The sequence below is a fragment of the Lissotriton helveticus genome, chromosome 1_1 (assembly GCF_964261635.1).
Source record: "Lissotriton helveticus chromosome 1_1, aLisHel1.1, whole genome shotgun sequence".
In the NCBI taxonomy this organism is placed as follows: domain Eukaryota; kingdom Metazoa; phylum Chordata; class Amphibia; order Caudata; family Salamandridae; genus Lissotriton; species Lissotriton helveticus.
In genome coordinates, this window is record NC_136057.1 from 1,836,376,313 (window position 1) to 1,836,397,297 (window position 20,985).

General features: G+C 49.0%; 1 protein-coding gene across 1 annotated transcript in view; it reads right to left on the bottom strand.

The window, feature by feature from the left end:
* Positions 1 to 20,985, bottom strand: part of LOC144753573 (cytochrome P450 2D15-like) — a 318,479-nt gene that overhangs the window by 243,441 nt on the left and 54,053 nt on the right. The gene's annotated exons all lie outside the window — the stretch shown is intronic.

Genomic DNA, 20,985 nt, shown 5'->3' on the forward strand with positions numbered 1-20,985 from the left:
ATAACTCAAACATTTAGTAATGCGAGACCTATTGCATTGCAAATGCTTTTTTTTTCTATTCCTTTACTTTTGGTATAATTGCGACACCAGCGCTTTACTTATAACATTAAAAGTAAAGCACGGGTGCCGCGATTATACCACAAGTAAAGAAATAGAAAAAAAATCTATTTCTTTACCTTTGGTATAAACGCGGCCCCCGCGCTTTACTTTTAATGTTAAAAGTAAAGCGCTGGTGCAGCGAATATACCAAAAGTAAAAAAATAGATGTTTTTTTCTATTCCTTTAATTTTGGTATAATCGCGGCACCCGCGCTTTACATATAACATTAAAAGTAAATCGCGGGTGCCGCGATTATACCACAAGTAAAGAAATAGAAAAAAAATATATTTCTTTACCTTTGGTATAATCGTGGCACCCGCGCTTTACTTTTAATGTTACAAGCAGCACCGGTGCCACGATTATACCAATAGTAAAGAAATATATGGTTTTTTCTATTCCTTTACTTTTGGTATAATCGCGGCAACTGCCCTTTACTTATGACATTAAAAGTAAAGTGTGGGTGCCGCGATTATACCAAAAGTAAAGAAATAGAAAAAAAATCTATTTCTTTACCTTTGGTATAATCGCGGCACCCGCGCTTTACTTTTAATGTTCTAAGTAAAGCACGGGTGCCGCGATTATACCAAAAGTAAAGAAATAGATGTTTTTTTTCTATTTCTTTACCTTTGGTATAATCGCGGCACCCCCGCCTTACTTATAACATCAAAAGTAAAGCGCCGGTGCCACGATTATACCAAAAGTTAAGAAAAAGAAAAAAAAATGTATTTCTTAACCTTTGGTATAATTGCGGCACCCGCGCTTTACTTTTAATGTTATAAGTAAAGCGCGGGTGCCACGATTATACCAAAAGTAAAGAAATAGATGTTTTTTTCTATTTCTTTACCTTTGGTACATCGCGGTGCCCGTGCTTTACTTATAACATCAAAAGTAAAGCGCGGTTGCCGCGCTTATACCAAAAGTAAAGAACACAAGTGGCGCGCGCATCACGCCTGTGTCTGTGCACGATCATTGCTCCTCCCACGGCCTATTCGTGTCTATTACGCGCTTGGTGGGCGTAGTAGACACCAATAGGCCGTGGGAGGAGCTTTGAGCGCGCCTCTGGCCAATTGCGTGCAGTCTTTTACAATAAGACGCACGCAAAGGCCAATGGGGGAGCTGAAAAGGAAAAGCACACGCACGAGCGTGTGCGATTCCTAAGTCAGTTCACATTCCCCATTTTTCACCTCCAAAATGCCTCTCACTGCGAGTGCATTGCTGCGCAGTGCATCGCTAGGCGCGGGGCCTAAAGACGAGTGCGAAATGACAATACGAAATCAATGTAAATGCACGTTACCCCGCTGCAGTTCAGTAATCACGTTGTTTTGTGTGCTATACCTCATCTGATGCGCGAGTCACTACAGTTTAGTGGGCATGTGGTTTTATTTGCTGTCACTCATTTGATGTTATTAGTGACCATGCTTTTTATTTGCTATCATTTATTTGATGTTATTCTCATATACATTGTGGACAGCACTGCTATTTAGTAACCATGTGGTTTTATGTGCTATCACTTATTTGGTCTTTATGCACATATACATTGTGTGCAGCACTGCTGTTTAGTGGGCAAGTGGCTTTATTTGCTGTCACGTTTCTGGTGATTTGCACAGACACGCTGTGCACAGCACTGCTGTTTAGTGAGCATATCTTGTTATTTGCTGACACTCATCTGGTAATATGCACAGATACATTGTGTACAGCACTGCTGATTAGTGGGAAAGTTGTTTTAGTTGCTGTCAGTCATTTGGTAAAATGCACAGATCTATTGTGTATAGCACTACTGTTTTGTGGGCATGTGGTTTTATTTGCTGTCACTCACCTGGTGATATCACAGATGCATTGTGTACCTCACTGCTGATTAGTGGGAATTTTGTTTTAGTTGCTGTCAGTCCTTTAGTAATATGCACAGATCTATTGGGTATAGCACTACTGCTTTGTGGGCATGTGGCTTTATTTGCACTCTCTCATTTGGTGATATGCACAGCATTGCTGTTTAGTGCACAAGTGGTTTCATATGCTCTGCCTCAACTGGAAAGAGGCATGTGTACTTTCTTGGACTCTATTACAGATTAACTCCCAAGTTGTGTTAAATTCTGTGCCTTATCTAGTCACATGAACATGTATATTTTATACCTCACTGCAGTTCCATGGGCTTGTGTTTTTTTGATGAGCCTCATTTGGCCAACATGCCCAGATGTATTTTATATCACACTGAATGTCAGTGGACGTGGTGTTTTATGTGATGGGTTTCATCTGGGACAGATCCCTTTGCAGCTTAGTGGGCTTTTTTATGTTCTGTGCCTCATCTGGTGACATGCACAGATATATTGTGCAGTTCACTGCAGTTTAGTTGGCATATTCTTTTATTTGCTGTTTCTCATCCGGTGTCATGTGCAGACAGATGTTTGCAGCCAATCTAGTGGGCATACTATTAAGGGTTGACATGAAATCTGATGCTCTCTTCCCATGTAATGCAAAAAAATATATATTTGATGTACAGAATGTTGAACAGTGTCAAACATTCACCCCAGTACATGGATCTGAGCCTAAATCCATCGTTTTTTTGTTCCCTATGCTATTCCATTTTGAACCCAGCCATATGCAAATCAGTCTTGACCCTGCTCCCACTGGGAATAGTCCAGGCGGAAATGCCAGGACAGATCCTCCCTGGACTTATAACAAGCATCATAGGACCAGTTTTGGTGTTTCACCCGTCATCAACCAGGCTAGCTTGACTCCAGTGGCTTGGAAAGCACATAACCCACATCTGGGCATACCCGTCCCACTCGAGGTGACAAATGCAAAACGAGCAATTGATGGACAGAATGTTGAACAATGTCAAACATTCACCCCAGTACAGAGATCTGGCATAAATCCATCGTTTTTTTTACTCCCCATGCCATTCCACTTTGAACTTGGCCATATGCAAATCAGTCTTGACTCTGCTCCCATTGGGAACAGTCCAGCCTGAAATGCCAGGCAAGATCCTCCCTGGACTGGGAAGAAGCATCCTATAACCGGTTTCAGGGTTTCACCCCTCATCAGCCAGGCTAGCTTGACTCCAGTGGCATGTCTGGCCATACCCGTCCCACTCTGGGTGACAAATGCAAAAAGAACAATTGATGGACAGAATGTTAAACAATGTCCAAGGATGCTTGTTTCTGCTCCAGGGAGGACCTGGCTTGGCAGTTCCGGCTGGACTGTTCACTTATGGAACAGGGTTAAGACACATTTGCATATTGATGGGTCTAAACTGGGGTGGTGTGGTGAGCAAAAGAACAATGGACTAAACCCAGCTCTTTGTGACTGGGGGTGAATGTTTGCATTGTTCAGTATTCCGTCCATCATTTGTTCCTTTTGTCGCCCTAAGTAGGAAGGGTATGCTCAGACGAGGGTCCCATGCTCACTGCGCCACTGGATTCAAGCTAGCCTGGCTGATGAGGGGTGATGCCTCGAAAGCGGTCCCAGGATGCTTGTTTCCGATTCATGGAGTACCTGGCTTGGCAGTTCGGGCTGAACCGTTCCCATATGGAACAGGGTCAAGACTGATTTGTATATCGTGGGCCCAAACTGGGGTGGCATGGTGAGCAAAGAACAATAGCTTAAACCCAGATCTTCGTGTCTGGGGGTACATCTTTAGATTGTTCAGCATTCCTCCCATCATTTGTTCCTTTTCCTCTTACCCTGTAATGGCACACACCTTTGCTCTAACATACAAATATGTGTATGCGTGATGATGTCTGCATTAGATTGCACTATACACCTCAGCAAACTATATTGCGCGCCCTCGCCATGCATAGTGTTATTAATAATTATGTCATTTCAGATATTGTAGAACTGTTATCAATGATATTAAAGAACATGTCAACAGTGACGTATTACAGGAAGAGTTCAGTTCGAGAGTGCAAGTTATACTTACTTTAGGGTATGAGTTATAACAGGTGAATTTCAGTGTTTTTGTTCGTTTAAAATAGTATGTGAAATGCTAAGTTTTTTTTTACTGTAAAGTAAGATATTATTACAATTTCTAACTATAAAGTTACTTTTTTCTTTGGCGTTTTCAGTGAATTTCGGTCATTGTCCATCATCACGCACAGTAATGGGCAGCTTGGGATTGCAACGCCCTCTAGTATTTCTTAGTAATCAACTAATTGGCCCTGGGGATTATAGCTACATGGCCTTACAAAGACTTGGGAGAAGGAGGGCACATGCCCTGCGTCCCTAAATATTAATGACTCAGTCCCGTGAAATGGGGGCACCAGAACCTTGCGGAGGCTGGGCACCCCTGCCCCAAAAACAATAGTGTGCTGGCCCCCAGGGCCCTGATCCACCTCAGGGGGTTTATTTTTAAAAAGCACAGAAGCTCACATGTTTTTTTTAAACAGGACCACACATCCTATTTGTGCCCACGGTGTCATTTAAAAAATAAAAACCTTTTGGCTCCAGCGGGGCCTGGGAAACAAACCAGCCAAGATGCCGTGTATTCCTACCCTGCTCCCTATATGTTTTTTTAAAAAACAATTTTGAGTCCCTGAGTCATGAGATTGATGGCGCTCCATCAGCTGGTCGACTCCCCTACCCATAGCAAGGGAAGCATCCTTGACCTCATTTGGACCACCCAGCCATTGGCCAAACTAATAGAGATTAGCCCCTGCGCCTGGTCAGACCACTCACTTACCAGCTGCTGGTTTCCGCTGGCCAGCCAACCGATGCAACAACACCCAGAGTGGAGAGCAGTGGCAGGCAATCTAGTGGGTACCCTTCTCAGTATCCCTCCTAAAATCTACATAAAAGGCAACCTCGACAAGGACAGCAAGGCCCTCACTGACATCTTAAGAGAGGCCAGAGATCAGGTGGCATCTGATTGCAGGGAAAGAGTTAGGAACAAGGGCATAGGGGCCCCCTGGTTTAACGAGGACTTTAGGGAAAGGAAGCAAAACCTTCGCAAATCTGAGAGACTCTGGCACAAATCCTATGACCCAGCTGCGCTCGCAAGCTACAAAACCATGCTAGCCACTTACAAAAAAGATATTATGACCAGGAAGGCTGAATACTATGAGGCAAAAATTACAGATGCCACACACAGAGAGAAACTTTCAGTATCCTGAAAGAACTCAGCCAAAAATCAGAGCAGAAATCCATACCCAAGTCGGCAGACTGTAATAAGTTTCAGGCCTTCTTCCTTCAAAAAGTCAAGGACCTCTAGAAGATATTGGCAACACTAGAACCCACCAGGGCCCCCTGAAATTGGACCTAGCCCCCGCATCCCTGGCAACCAACTCACCTCTCTTCCTAGCTTAGAACTAGCCTCACTGTCACTCTTGATGAACCGTGTTAAATCAGGTTCTCCGGCGGACACTTGTCCTCCAAAGGTATTTCGCATGGCCCTTCCCGGGATAGAGAGGGAGATCCGTGATCTGCTCAGTCGCTTCCTGGTGACAGGCTGCATGCCCGCCAGTTAGAAGGAAGGCAGGGTCATCCCCTACTCAAAAAGACAGGGGAAGATGTGGCTAATCTGAAGAACTACAGGCTCATCTCCCAGCTCCCTTTCCTGGCGAAAGTAGTGACACAACATGTTCTTAAAACATTCTCTTGTTTATTGAGGAGCAACAGCTACTGCAGGTATGGCAGGCTGGCTTTAGGGCCCATCACAGCACAGAACCGGTGACGCTGTCAGTTCTGGACGAACTTAGGCTCATGGCCGATAATAGAAGGCAGAGCAGCCTGGTCCTATTGGATCTGTCAGCAGCGTTCAACACGGTCAGTCGAACATTGGCGCACTCACATGTGGTGTTCCCCAGGGCTCAGCACTGTCACCTCTCCTTTTCAACATCTACCTCCACCCACATGTGGCCGCACTGATGTGCATGGATTGGCAAGTATTTAACTATGCAGACGACACACAATTGATTCTCCAGATCAATAACTCCCCTCAAGCCCACGTCCATGTGCAAAACATACTCAGACACACGGTCAATTGGATGACAGCTAACTGGCTAAAAATGAACCCTGATAAAACTGAGGTCCTCATCATTACCTCTACAAACAATCCCTGGAATGACCTTTTCTGGCCACAAGAGCTGGGCACCACCCCCACACCAGTTCTGCTTGTAAAAAGCCTAGGAATCAAGATTAATGCAAACCTCTTTATGGCTAATCAAGTCTCTGCCGTGGTCCGAACATGTGTGGGCTTATTGAGACAGTTGCAGAGGCTTACCCTGCTCCTTTCACCAGCCACACTACAGATGTCGTGTTGGCTATGATCGCGTCCAGACTAGATTATGGCAATGCAGTATATATTGGTCCCCCAGAGAAACTTATCAAAACGCTGCAGGTGACCATGAATGATGCAGCTAGGCTGATACTCAGGCTCCCCAGATGATCTCACACTACTCCTCTGCTGCAACAGCTTCACTGGCTCCCCATTGAACAGAGAGCAAAGTTCAGAGGCCTCTGCATTGCCCACAAAGCTGTTCACGGCCAGGCCCCAGCTTACATCAAAGAACGCCTAGGGCACTACATGTCAGGGCATGCACTTTGGTCGTCCAAGGTAGGCCTCTTGGTCCATCCCTGGTTCAAATCCACATCTAAAGCGGTAGAGCCTTTTCCGTTTTAATTCCCTAACTATGGAACCATCTGCCCAAAAATCCTGCACTACTCTTTTTCAAGAAACAACTCAAGCCTCTTCTGTTTAGGGAGGCTCTGGACACAGCATGAACCCTTCCAAGTGTTGTGTCTGTAACTGCTGGTGGGTTTGGCTACTTTCTCAAAGCGCTAAGAGACCTGCTCATGATTATACGCTATACAAATCCAAGCTACCATAACTTAAATGGCTGTCGCCACATCTTTGTTGATGCAGTGGCAGCCAATGAGATTTTTAAATCTGTTTGATCTGCGGATGGACTGTGGAGTGAAATATGAAAATATTGTGAAATTTAGTTTCTTTAATACTACTGAATGGATTTACATCAAATCACAAAAAGCATGCTTTCTGGATGAGGTCTAGCTTTCTGTAAAATCTTGTTTAATTCTGTTCAGCTGTTTTGCCTGTAGCTATGTCTGATTTTCCTATGGAAAAACTGCATAGGTAAAACATGTTTTGGGACTCTCCAGTTTTCTGGGCTCGGCTTGACGGATCACCCCAAAACGTTTTAGGAAGGAGTAGAGGTGGATGAGACTTTTCTTTGGAAAAGTCTCATCCACCTCTACTCCTTCCTAAAATGTATGAAGATTTGTCAAAGCATGTCAAAATAATAAGCAAACCAGAAAATCCATTTGCTTTGGAAAAGTGGATCTAACTACAACTACTTAGTGGCGACCATCACTGTATAATATATACAGTGGTGTGTGCCACCACCAATGTGATTTCACGTTTTTGCCTCCAATGGCAAAAACGTCTTGCACGATCAGTCACGCTTAGGTGTCAGCAGCAGCGTCTCGGTGTCAGCGCGGCATTAGCTCTGACAACGATATGAATTCCACTAATTTATTTATTTATGTATGTAGTTTGTAAAGCACCCGAATCACCTCACCCGGGGTATCTCCGCACTGTGACTGCAAGTGCCAACCTAGAGAGGATAAATCAGAACAGCGTTGTCTTCAGCAGCTTTCTAAAAGCCAGGAAGTTTGTGCATAAGAGCAACTGGATAGGGAGTTGGTTCCAGTAACGCGGGGCTAGTGGGAGAAAGCTTTACCACCCATACAGGCTAGTTTGAAGCATGGAGTTAGAAGTAAAGCTTTGTGACCCAACCACAAGGGCCTAGGTGGTATATATCTGACCACTTTTCTGTCAGATAGCTGGGGCCCATGTTGTTCAGTGATTTTTACACCATACAACAGACCTTACATTTAATTCTCTTTAGCACTGGAAGCCAGTGAAGTTTTTGGAGTAAAGGAATAGATGCGGTTCTGGGAGGGGCATTGGTCATCAAGCAGGCTGCTGTATTCTGAACTACTTGCAATTTATTGAGGGAGGTTTCCTTGGCAGAAATCAGCAGAGCATTGCAGTAGTCCAGGCAGCTCAGGATCAATGCCTGAACTAGGATTTTGTGTGTGGAGAGTGGCAGGAGGGGGGAGAACCTTCGGAGGAGGCCGAGTGTGTGATAGCATGCCCCAGCAGTGGTGGTCACATGCTCCTCCGGTGTTAATTTTTAGTCTATCCGCACCCCTAGGCTCTTGGGAAGGGGCAGATCCAAGTTCCTCAGGTCACCAACTGGGGGATCATCTTACTGTGGCTTCTCCAAACAGCATAATTTCGGACATTTCAGCATTAAGTTTCAGGACGTTTTCTCTCATCCAATGTGCAATGACTTTCATACCCTCTGAAAAGGTGGACTGAGTGTTGAGGTCTGTTTTATCAAAGGAGAGAAGAGGTTGGGTGTCATCGGCATAGGAGACCGGAATGAAGCCCACTTTCCTTAGTAGCCCAGCCAAGGGGGTAACATAAATGTTAAATAATGTAGGGCTCAAGCAGGAGCCTTCAGGAACCCCCTTGGTGGTCTGTGAGCAAAAAGAGCTCAGATTTATGGTCTGGGTTCCATTGATTAGGAAATCCATTTTAAGGCATTCCCCTGGATGCCTATCTTCTTGAGTCTCTTTAGTAGGTTCTGGTGGGAGATGGTATTGAATACTGCAGATAGGTCGAGCAGCACCAAAAGTACTGCTCGACCATTCTCCGCTAGCATTCCGTTGTTATCAGTGACTTCCACCAGCGCCGACTCAGTGCTGTGACTAGGTCAAAATCCAGATTGTGAACGATCAAGACGATTCGGGGATTCAACAAATTCAGACAAGTGCTTGTTTATGTGCTTCTCTAAAAGCTTGCTGTGTAGAGGGAGCAGAGAGATGCAACGATAATTTGAAACATCTTCCGGGGGAGCTTTAGGGTTTTTCCTGGTTGGAATGATCTGAGCTGCTTTCCACTCATGGGGGAGACTGCCTTCCTTCATGGAACTGTTAAGGATGGAGCAGATGGGAGCAGGACAGTCTTGGCAGGAATAAGGGTCAAGCGGAGACCCTGATTTAACTGTTCTTAGTAATGATGCCACTTCCTTTGGTGGAAGAGCTGGGAAGTTTTCCAGTGTTAAGGCGTCAGGTGAGATCGGGGGGGTCCATTCTAGGGCTTGACTGGGAGGCGGTGGCTGAAGTAATCTTATCTTAGATGTTTTCTATTTTCTGGGTGAGATAATTTGCGATGTTATCACACAGAATTTGGGAAGGGGCCTCTTCAGTGTTACACTGGCTAGGGTTAGTGAATGATTTTGGAAGAGGTGTGGCGCAGCGGCCACGGTGACCAACTCTAGAACCCGGGGCTCACAGTTCAATCCCCGGGGCTCACAGTTCAATCCCCGGGGCCGGTGGCAGATCAGCCCAGCACCATGTGACTCTGGGCAATAGCTCTCTTAATCTTCTGAGGGCCCCCAGCGCCTTGACACCTTTGGATAATTGTTTGCACTTTACAAATACTGGACATTTACATTTATTTGCATTTTAAAACCTGGTATTGTGTTCGTGGGGAATTCTCAGCTTGTTTGAGTTGTAGTGCGATATGCATTTTCCTAACAGATTTCTGGTTTTTGTGGTATTGTGCCAGTGCATTCTTGAATCTTTCTTTATTAAGTGAGTCATGGGAATGGCGCCAGAGTCGTTCGAGTTTTTCGTAATTACTTTTTTTTGTCCGATGTTTGAGAGAATAGCATGGGGTCTGGGGGCGTTTGGAGGAAGTCGGTTGCAGTTTCAGTGGGGCAAAGCGTTCTATAGTGGATAACATGCTAGTTGTAAAGGAAATTAAGCGTTCCTCCATACTGTCAGTTTCAGACTTCTGGGGAGGTATGAAAGTTTCTTGAAACTTAGTGGGAGTAAGTGTGTGCCACTGTCTGTGTCTCCTTGTAGGGTATGTTTTGGGGGCTTTTTCTTTAAGGCTGTTGATTTGGAATTCGATCAAAGAGTGATCTGACCATGTCAGAGGTCTGGTAGCTCCACAGATAATATTGGGGGAGTTGCTTAGAATTAGATCCAACGTGCGCCCAGCCAGATGGGTGGGTTCATTATTTATTTTAGTTAATTTGAGGGTAGACAGGCCTGTCAATAGTGATGAAGCTTTTCTGTTAGCAGGATTTTCACCGTGCACATTGAAATCTCCAAGAAGTAGTACGTATCTGGTCGAAATAACATGGGGGGAGATGAGCTCCATAAGTTGAGAAGAGAAATTGGTAAGTGGAGGTCGGTATACGAGAGCACCTTTCCAACTGAGTTGTGGATGTAAGTCAGCTCTGAAAACTAAGATCTCCATAGTGTTGCTGCATTGTTGGTCTATGATGGAGATTTTGATGGGTCTTTATAGATAATGGTTAATCCTTCTCCCATCTTATGGGGTCTATCAAGTTTTTGAATATGGTAGCCCTCTGGAAGTGCAACGGCAATGTCTGGGTAGGAGGAGGGCTTGGTCAAGGTTTCAGTCAGAAACCCGATGTGAGGAAAAGTAGAGGATAGCAGGTCCCAAATATTTATTGCATGATTGGGTAGAGATCTGACATTGGCAAAGAAGCAATTCCCGCCTCTGTTGTTTGGGTGAACGATGTGTGGGGATCTTTTCTGTCCACAAGTGTCCTGAAATTGCTTCATTTCCTGGTCAAGTGTGGTTTTATTTGTTAAGGGCCATGTAATCGCCATGCTCTGAAATCTACAGATCCAACATGAGAAAGGACCTTCCACGACTATTGGTGGGGTGCAGTCTTTAATTGCTGGGAGTTGAGAGAAATAATTATTGCTAATCCTCACTAACTCTTGGCTTGAGTATGTACAAGAGGTGTCAGTCTTATTAGCACGCTTGGGGGGAAAACCGGCAGGGGTTCTGGCTCCTGGCGATGTCCAGGCGCAGACGGGTGCAGACGGGCTTATGATGGATCATGGATTAAGAATGATTTCATTGTTGGTTGGTGGATGGTGCTGGATTTTGGGGATTGGAGTGGGAGCTATTCAATTTGTGTCTGCCATCTTTGGTGGCTAGGCCTCGCCCCCAGTTGTGGTGTACTTGAAAACTGCAACTCCACCACCCAACATGGAAATCATTCTTAATCCATCGAAAGATTTGCTGAAAAATGTGTCAACAAGGAGGTCGCTGGAGTATCATGTTCATTAAACTGTGGTTAGTTGACTCCCTGTTGTCAGTGGCACCAAAGGTTTTTCACTGGTCACAGCCTTCACAAAGCTGCCTACAGTAAGAGTTCCAGATTTCACAGGTGTTGTGGCACGGAATTGCATCAACGAGTGGTACCAAATGATGCCGGCAAAATTCAAAGGCCTTTGCATCAAAATGCCTGGCTGCATTCACATCTTTCTGCTGTTGGGGGCATCCAGTAATCAATTGGTACCACTGCACAGTTTTGTACCCATTGGAAACAGGGTACAAGGCTAGGGCTATAGCATCATCTTCTAATGCTACAACTCGAACCATATGTTATAGCACATGCGTAATAGTGGTCTTAACGTTAGCATTTTAGAAGCATAAGACAAAACATAATGATCCTTCAATGCTCTCGAATTTGAAGTACAGGCACCTCAGGAAATCAAGGGGGTGTTAAAAACAACTTAAAGGAAGATGTGGTGGAGTTTAATGCTGCCCTTCTTGGGTTATGGGGGCCTCTTCATGAGCCTCAGCAAAGGTGATATGCAGAGAATTTGCATCATTAAAGACATAAGTGACTAAATTTGCAAAAAAGAGAAAATATTCTGGTATAAAATCATACCACTTGGTTTCTTGTCTAAGATATTTTCTGTGCCAAAAGATGGCCACTCACTATCCCAGTCATCATGCCACATATGTCTACATTGCACAGGGAACTGGATAGAGCAGCATTAAAAGAAAACAAGGCAAATCAGTTATTTTTCTCTCTGTTTGTATTCTTGACTTATTTGTGTTACTGTACTTTTTCCTGACCCTCTTTCCTGGAGTTCCTCAGGGGTATCACTGCTCTTGCCTTTACAGAGGAGGTCACATGTACTTGAGGAATTGTTGAGTTCATGCTGTCTCCAAAACTTGTGGAGACACTAACCACATCTAGTAAATTGACACAGCCAATGCAGCACAAAAAGGACACATGAGAACACTCTGGGCCTGATTACGACATATGGTGGTGCGGGAGCGGGCGGCACACCACCGCCACACTCGGGAATTGCCAAGTGTCGCTTTTGCCTGCCTTCCAGATTAAGAGTAATTTTATGGTCCCACAGGAGTGCGGTTTAAAGGCTCATTGTGAGCCTAAGACAGCAACGCTGCAGGATTGCCAATGCATGTTCCTGCACACGAAGAAATGCACCATGTTGTGGACTTCTTCATGTGCAGGAACTGGGGGGGGGCAGACATACAGGTTGGGCAACATGTGCCCCCTGCATGCACCCCTGGGGGCCCTTTAGGGTCCCTTTTCTCTCCTCACCGACAGCCTTTTCCAGGAGGAAGAACCTCCATGATTGCGCTGGCGGTGAGGAAAGTCGAAATATGCTTGGATGTGCCTCAGGGCATAAACAAGCATATTTCGGCCTTCAAACCGCCGCACAACCACCCGGGAACAGATATTCCTTGGCGGCTGTGAAATGGCAGTCCGACTGCCGCACTAGTAATGGGGCGGTGGGACCGCCGGTACGGCAGTGGATGGACCGCCACAGTCACCCCCCCCCCCCCCCCGACCCCCCCCCCGCACGACGGTTGTGGTCCTTGGAAAAAAGTCAAGTGTTCCTAATAGGGCAGAAATGTCTAAATGTTTTATATCCTATTTTTCTCTTTTATTAAATTTAAAGAAAATAAAAGCCCTCTATTTTTTCAGTAATATAATTGACAGCAAAATTCAATTACTGTATATTATTTAGGTGCATGCTGTATCTAAATAACTATCCCACAACATTACAAGGGGGTGCCACAACCTAAAGGCCAAAGACTAAAAAGGATGTTAAAGGTAGTTCAGTGAGGTCTGGCTATACGGACTGCAGACAGGAGTTATCACAAGGTTTGCCCAGTTGCCACACAGTTCCATAAGCACTGGAGAATAATAATCCACATTTGTAAAGCGCACAATCACCCGTAAGGGTCTCCAGGCGCTGGGGTCCGTGGGGAAGATTAAGCAAGCTATTGCCCAGACTCACATGGTGCTGGGCTAATCTGCCGCCAGCGCTGGGGATCGTACCGTGATCCCCAGATACCAGCATCAGTCGCCCTGGCCAAGGCGCCACACCTCTCCTCCCACAGCGCCACACCAGGTCTCAGAGCATATTTACCCATAAAGTATCATTAATTCACCTTAAGTGCACAGTAATATGGCAGATGACAATAGATTTGTGGAAGCGGAGTAGAACGTTATGATGATTGGGGAGCAGCCAATTGTCAGACAAATCAAAAACAGGCCCACCCTATGAAGTGTGCAGATACTCAAGTGAGTGTACAACCCACAGAGAAAGATTGCTTAGGCATATCCATTGCTCTTAAAGTTTTCCCATGCTATTTGTTTCCCCTGCTAAAAACTTCCTAGAGGCCTGCAACCTGAAAGAGCAGAATGCTAACACTTAAAAGACTGGCAAAAGTGATGGAATAGCAGAGAGTGAGGATAGATTGGAAAATATTTGGCAGTGAGAGAAGTCAAAAAGCATAAGACAAGATATAGGAAAAAGTGTAGCACAACAGCCACAAGCTGACATGTCCATGTTATAACAAACGGTATACAACCTTTACAACGAAACTTTTACAACGAACTACCATTACAACGCAACTTTTACAACGCAAACTATTACAACGCATTGCTCTGGGGGGCGCTCTAGGATAGGGAATAGGTTAATTTACTATCCAATAACCTTCCCTAGTGTCCACGGGGACTGGAGTTGGAATAGTAAATTAAACTATTCACTATCCAACACCCAAAAGCGCTATGCGTTGTAATGGTATGCGATGTAAAAACCACGTTGTAAAGGTATGCGTGGTAAAAGTATGCGTTGTAACGTATACATCCATAACAAACACAGAGAATGAAAACATAAATAAATACGGATGGCATTAGGAAGTGGTTCTAATGATGCACAGCAGGAAAAATATGAGGTCATCATGTAACTGGACATTTTCCCTATCTTGATAATTATATTTACTGGAAATTGCATTGGTATTAGTCAGAGGAAACCAGGTAATATCGTATATACGTCCTCGTAACTGTGAAGCTATAACTCTTCCAGTTTATTACTGACAACATTTGTGCTGTTAAGAGCAGTGCAAACAGTGTCCCTGACAGCATATCCCACAAATTCAAGGTCACCTTATAAATAACGTGAAAAGCGACTACTGGTAATGGTAGCGCCAATCATACCTTCCCACCATGAGCGAGGGTCATATTGAGATATAACATGCATTTGCAATGCAATAGGTTTCGCATTTGCGAGAGTTTAAGCTATTGGCATTGCAAATGACAAAGCCTTTTATTTCTAGGATCTTCAAGGAAAGATAAGCAAAGGCACTTGGTTTTGAGGCGAATTGTTTCTGATCGAAATCTGACCTGGCAGCCAAGATATCGGAGTATTGATGCAAAACTGGCAAGTGCTCGAGATTTCTGAGTGCTGGAGCAAATGTCTGCATGTCTAAATGGTTATTACGTAATAGTACGAATCCAAACATGCATTTATTTTTTGTCAAAGACTGTGAAAATCTGAACATGCAGCAAAGATTACAGAAATATGAGGTAAATCTTTTGATTAAGGATTACTGAGGAACTAGGCAAATATGAACATGCACCAAGGATTACTAAGTGATGGGGCAAATTGGAAAATGCATTAAGCATTACCAACGGATGGTGCAAGCAATTCTGATTCATGGTTAATAATTTTCCTCAATATTTATGAGTAATGATGCAAATCCAGGCACACCTTAAAGTTGTCTGACTAGTTCTGTAAATACCAGCACACACCGATTATGGCTGAGTGGCGGAGCACATTTTGGTATATATTTGGATATATACTGAACATTAGTGACTATTTTTGTGAATACCAGCACACAGCGATTATGGCTGAGTGGCGGTGCACATTTGGGTATATACTGGAAATGAGTGAGTGATGGTGTGAATATGAACATGCACTAATGGTTCACTAAATGATGTGGCAAATCTTAATATGCACTAGAATCACTGAGGGCCAGATGTAGGTCGCCCAATACCGGTCGGTAACGGCCGAAATTACCGAATTTCGCCCGTTACCAACCGGTATTGGGCTTCTTAGATGTAGGTGGCATTTTTGTAGGATTCGGTATTTTACCGAATCGGCAATTTAAGGATTCGGTAAAATACCGAATTCTTAACATACCGATTCGGTAAATTACTGAATCCAGGATGTAGGGAGCACTCAAGTTAGTGCATTCCTCAGTTAAGGATTCGTTATTTACCACCAACTACAAGTTGGTGGTAAATAATGAAAACCTTTGAAAAAGCATTTTTTTGCTCTTCAAACAGTGCCATGTTGCAGACATACATGCCCTTAGGGCATGTATGTCTGCAACCTGCCACCCTTCAAGATATTCCCCCTTTTACCGAATCGGTATTTACCGATTCAGTAATTGACATTCATTCAAATGAATGGCAATTACCGAATCAGTAAATACCGATTCGGTAAATACCGAATCTTAACGATTCGGTATTTTTTACCGAAAAATTACCTACATCGCATTTTCCAATCCTAAAATATCGAATCTGTATGATTCGGTATTTTAGAGTCGGTAAAATGGGATTACCTACATCTGGCCCCATGTGTTAAACTGAACGCACACTAATGATAAGTGATGGCTCAAAGAGGTGGCCATGTGCCCAAGACTTTTAAGTAATGACGCGCATCAGTGCCAGCACTAAAGGTTTCAATGTACATATCTGAACACACACTCAGAAGTGAATGTTAGTGCAAATGTAAGCATGTAGGAAGGGTAACTGAGTGATGGGCTATATATATTTAAACACACACCGATAACTGCTAAGCAACGGGCAAATCTAAAAATGCAGTAAGGATAAAAGTGCAAAATGCCTAATACGCATTCTTTTGTAATGTGTACACTGGCATAGTCGCAGTATCTATTAAAATGTTATTAGCACACTTTATGCAGTGTTGCCTACCCCTAGTGTAACACTTACTGTAGCAAAATGGCGGTGCTCCTTTATATATTGTGTACATTCTTTGCACAATTGTGCTCACTCATGGTGTAATGCTTGCAATGGCATAATGCACGCAATGGTTGGTATTATAACATTGGGCTCTGATGTGATGTTATGTTAAATGAACTAATGTTAAAATGCTATATTTTGATTTTGTAACACGCATTCCACTGTGAGGGTTATTCATGGCATTAATATTCAATTTAGGTGTAAGGGAGTGAATCGCCTCATTGTATAGGTACTTTGATGTACCTTTCTTATGTTACTCTAAAGGGGCTTTGGCAGGCTGGCAGGATCTCCTACTTTGGATATTAAGAGTGCAGCAAGTCTGATTGTTCTGTTTGGCTGTATTTCTGGCACTGATGTTAACGCTGTCTTCTGGGCACAGCAGAAAGCAGTGGCATGGGAGGGGCAAAGAGGGGCTAAAGACTTGCAGGTAGTGAGTGATTATTGGCCATTTACTTTGTTCAGCTGCAGTCCATTGTACTTATTAGCCCAGCATTACGGAATGGGGGTCTCAAGCACCACGGGGCCTGCCGGACGGAGCTCAAACCCCGAGCTCGGGCCTGGTCCCAGCTTCCGAACCCTAGCCAGGCCGGGGAGAGCCACCCCGAGACCCGGTGGACACCCGCACTCCGGGGCCTGCCGGATGGAGCTCAAGCCTCGGGCCCGGTCCCAGCTTCCGAGCCCTAGCCAGGCTGATGAGAGCCTCCCCGGGCCCTGGTGGACCCCCGTCCCCAGCGCCCGGACCCTCTGATGGCTAGCAGGACGGGGGGCTCATGCACCACGGGGCCCGCCGGACAGAGCTCAAACCCCGGGCCCAGGCCCAGTGCCAGCTTCCGAACCCTAGCCAGGCCAGGGAGAGCCACCCCGGGACCTGGTGGACCCCCGTCCCCAGTGCCCGGACCCTCTGATGACTTGCCGGACGGGGGGCTCACGCACCCCGGGGCCTGCCGGATGGAGCTCAAGCCCTGGGCCGGTCCCAGCTTCTGAACCCTAGCCAGGCCGGGCCCCGGTGGACTCCCATCCCCAGAGCCCGGACCCTCTGATGGCTTGCAGGGCGGGGGCTCACGCACCCCGGGGCCTGCCGAATGGAGCTCAAGCCCCGGGCCGGTCCCAGCTTCCGAACCCTAGCCAGGCCAGGGAGAGCCTTCCCAGGACACAGTGGCCCCCTGTCCCCAGCACCCGGACCCATGGCTTGTAGGACAGGGGGCTCACGCACCCCGGGTCCCGCTGGACGGAGCTCAAGCCCGGGGCCTGGTCCCAGCTTCCGAACCCTAGCTAGGCCAGGGAGAGCCTCCCCGGGCCCCGGTGGACTCCCGTCCCCAGCGCCTGGACCCTCTGATGGCTTGCAGGACGGGGGCTCACGCACCCCGGGCCTGCCGGACGAAGCTCAAGCCCTGGTCCCGATCCTAGCTTCTGAGCCCTAGCCAGGCTGGGGAGAGCCTCCACGGGCCCTGGTGGACCCCTGTCCCCAGCACCCAGACCCCCGGCCGGAACCAAGGAGGGTTAAGCCCAGGCCACGTCCTCTCCCCGACTGCCTGCCTGGGGAGCCCATTTTCCTTGACTATTAAGCCCCCACGTAGTGGGGACTTATAGAATTTTGGGGAAGGACAAAAATTGGAGTTAGCCCGGCCGCCAGCCTGCATGGCCATCTGATCACCCTGCCCGCAGGGCCATCTGGTCACCCTGAATGGTGAAAAAATAGAAAAAGGAGATTTAAACATATGCATTTGATTCATTGGATTCAGGCAGCGATGTGGCTGTGCAGCTTGGTGGAACCTATGAAGGTTCCTTTAATCTTTGAGACAAGCATATGCTCCTGGCAGGATCAACCAGGCAGCCGCACCTGATGACGGGGTCGGGGGCCGCGTGCCCATCTCCCCGACCGGCAACCTTTGCACACGCCCTCCATCTCTAGGGAGCCTGTCAGCAGAACGAGCCCACCTGCCGGGGCAGGAGGGCTCGCTGGAGGGGTGTGGAGCTGTGCAGTCACATGGGCACCGGTAGGCCAAGCCTTCTCACCCGGGAGGGAGAGGAGGACCGAGGCGCAGGATGAGCGAGACGCAGGGGTGCCGGAGCCTGGCAGCAGCGGCACCCCTCGGAACGGTCGTTCCGAGCTGCTGTGGAAATGTGCTGAACAGAGAGGGATGACGGTGTGGCGCGCGGGGCCTATGGACCTGCTGGGCAGCAGCATCCGAGAGCCTGGCGCCACCGGACCCCTCCTGCTCGGGTCAGACCACTGGGGGGCACGAGCTGCCGGGGCCACTCGGCCTTCACTCTACTGGGTGTAAAGGGCCCTTGAGTCGGACAGTCCATGCGGGGTGGAAGCTCTTTGCGAGGATGGGCCCAAAAGGAAGGTGCGTACCCGGGCCCGTGGGGGCCCCGGCGGGCAGGTCCGGGTGCTGCCTTCCCCCGTCTCGGCATCGCCGGACCTCACGGAGGTCTGCTTGAGCAAACTGGGAGGAAAAAGGACCATCGGAAAGGGGCTGAGAGGCAGGTGCGTACCCGGGCCCCTGGCGGCCCCGGCGGGCAGGCCCCGGTTCTGCCTTGCCCTGATTCAGAATCGCTAGACCTCACGGAGGTCTGATTGAGGGAAAAAACTTGGAGAAAAAGGACCATTGAAAAGGGGCTGGGAGGCAGGTGCGTTCCCGGGCCTCTGGGGACCCCGGCGGGTGGGCCACAGGTGCTGCCTTCCCCCGTCTCAGCATCGCCGGACTTCACGGAGCTCTGCCTGAGCAAACTCAGAGAAAAAGGACCATCGGCAAGGGGCTGAGCGGCAGGTGCCTACCCGGGCCCCTGGGGGTCCCGGTGGGCGGGCCCGGGTCCTGCCTTCCCCTGATTCAGAACCGCCAGACCTCACGGAGGTCTGACTGACACTCTCCCTAGTAATCCGGAGGAAAATTACCCCCCTTACTTGTAATCCATGCACACGAGGTGACAGAGGGTCCCATGGCGCGAAAGTACCTGACCTCCTGGAGCCCTCGCTGGGATCCGGGAGGCAAATGGCACCTCATCGGGACTTCCAGGGAAGTCCGGCCATCTGGTTGCCCCAAAGGAAAGCATTGCGGGCGACCAGATGGCGAGGATATCTGGGCGACCAGATGGCCGGGCACGAAAGGGAAGCCATCTGGTCACCCTGTGCCCCAACGAAGGAGTGAGCGGGCGCCCGGGGCATGGTGGACCGGAGGCCCAGGGCCTCATCTGGGCCCCAGCCATGGAGGCTGTCAGGGGGACTCGACAGGCCCTCCGACCCGACGCCCGCAGACACCTTGACAAGCAGGGGAGGCCTGCATGGGACCGACAAACCCCTGTCCTGGGGCCCTTGGTGGAGCAACAGCTCAGGGCACTGAGCCCAGGGCCGGAGCACCCGACCCACACGGCCGGGCCCCTGGACCCAGCCGGGCCCCTGGACGCAGCCGGGGCTCCCAGGCCCAGAGGCGCATGGGAAGTCTCCCCGGGCCTGCCGGACACCCTGTCACGCGGCAGGACCCAGGACAGAGCCCAGGGTGGGGATGCCACCCTCCCCGGGGCCCTCAGGGGCCCCAGATTGGGCTCCTGAACCCGGCCAAGCAAGGGGAGGCTCCCCGGGTACCACGGAACCCGGTCCCGGGCCTTTGGCAGTGCGGCAGGCTGGGGGCTAGGGCCCAGGGCCCGAGGACCCGGGGCCCGTCCGGGCCCCTGGAGCCAGCCGGGTCTCCCAGGCCCGGAGGCGCAGGAGATGCCTCCCTGGGCCCTTCGGACCCCGTCCTGGGCACCCTGCCATGCGGCAGGACCCAGGACGGAGCCCAGGTTGGGGAGGCCACCCTTCCCCGGGGCCCCTGAGCTCCTGAACCCAGCCAAGCAAGGGGAGGCTGCCCGGACACCAAGGAACCCTGACTCGGGCCTTTGGCAGTGCAGCAGGCCAGGGGGTGTGGCCCAGGGTCGGAGCACCCGACCCGGGGCCCCGGCAGGGCCCCTGGACCCAGCCGGGGCTCCCAGGCTAAGAGGCACAGGGGAAGCCTCCCCAGGCCCGCCGGACCCTGTCCCGGGCTCCCTGCCACACGGCAGGACCCAGGACAGAGCCCGGGGTGGGGAGGCCTCCCTCCCGGGGCCCGCAGGGGCCCCGGCCGGAGCTCCTGAACCCAGCCAAGCAAGGGGAGGCTTCCCGGGCACCACAGAACCCCTTCCCGGGGCTTTGGCAGTGCTGCAGGACGGGGGACAGGGCCCAGGGCCCAGGGCCGGAGCACCCGACCCAGGGCCCAGCGGGGCCCCTGGACCCAGCCGGGGTTTTCCAGGCCCGGAGTCACAGGAGAAGCCTCCCCGGGCCCTCCGGACCCCGTCCCGGGCACCCTCCTGCGCGGCAGGAACCAGGACGGAGCCGAGGGTGGGGAGGCCACCCTCCCCGGGGTCCCTGGACCCAGCCCATCAGGGGGAGTCTCCCCGGGCCCGCCGGACCCCATCCAGGGCATCCTGCCACGTGGCAGGCCCAGGGACGGACCCAGGGCTGGGGCGACATCCTGGCCCATCCAGCTGCCGGCTGAGGACCTCTAGGCCGAGAGAGGTCCCAGAGTACCTTGTCCCTATTAATCCGGAGGAAGGCTACCCCTCTTTCTGGGAACCTGTGCACACCACGAGGCTCCGGGGACCCTAGGCACGAAAGTGCCCGACCTTCTGAAGCCCTGGCTGGGATATGGGAGGTGAATGGCACATCATTCAGACTTCCAGGGAAGCCAGGCCATCTGGT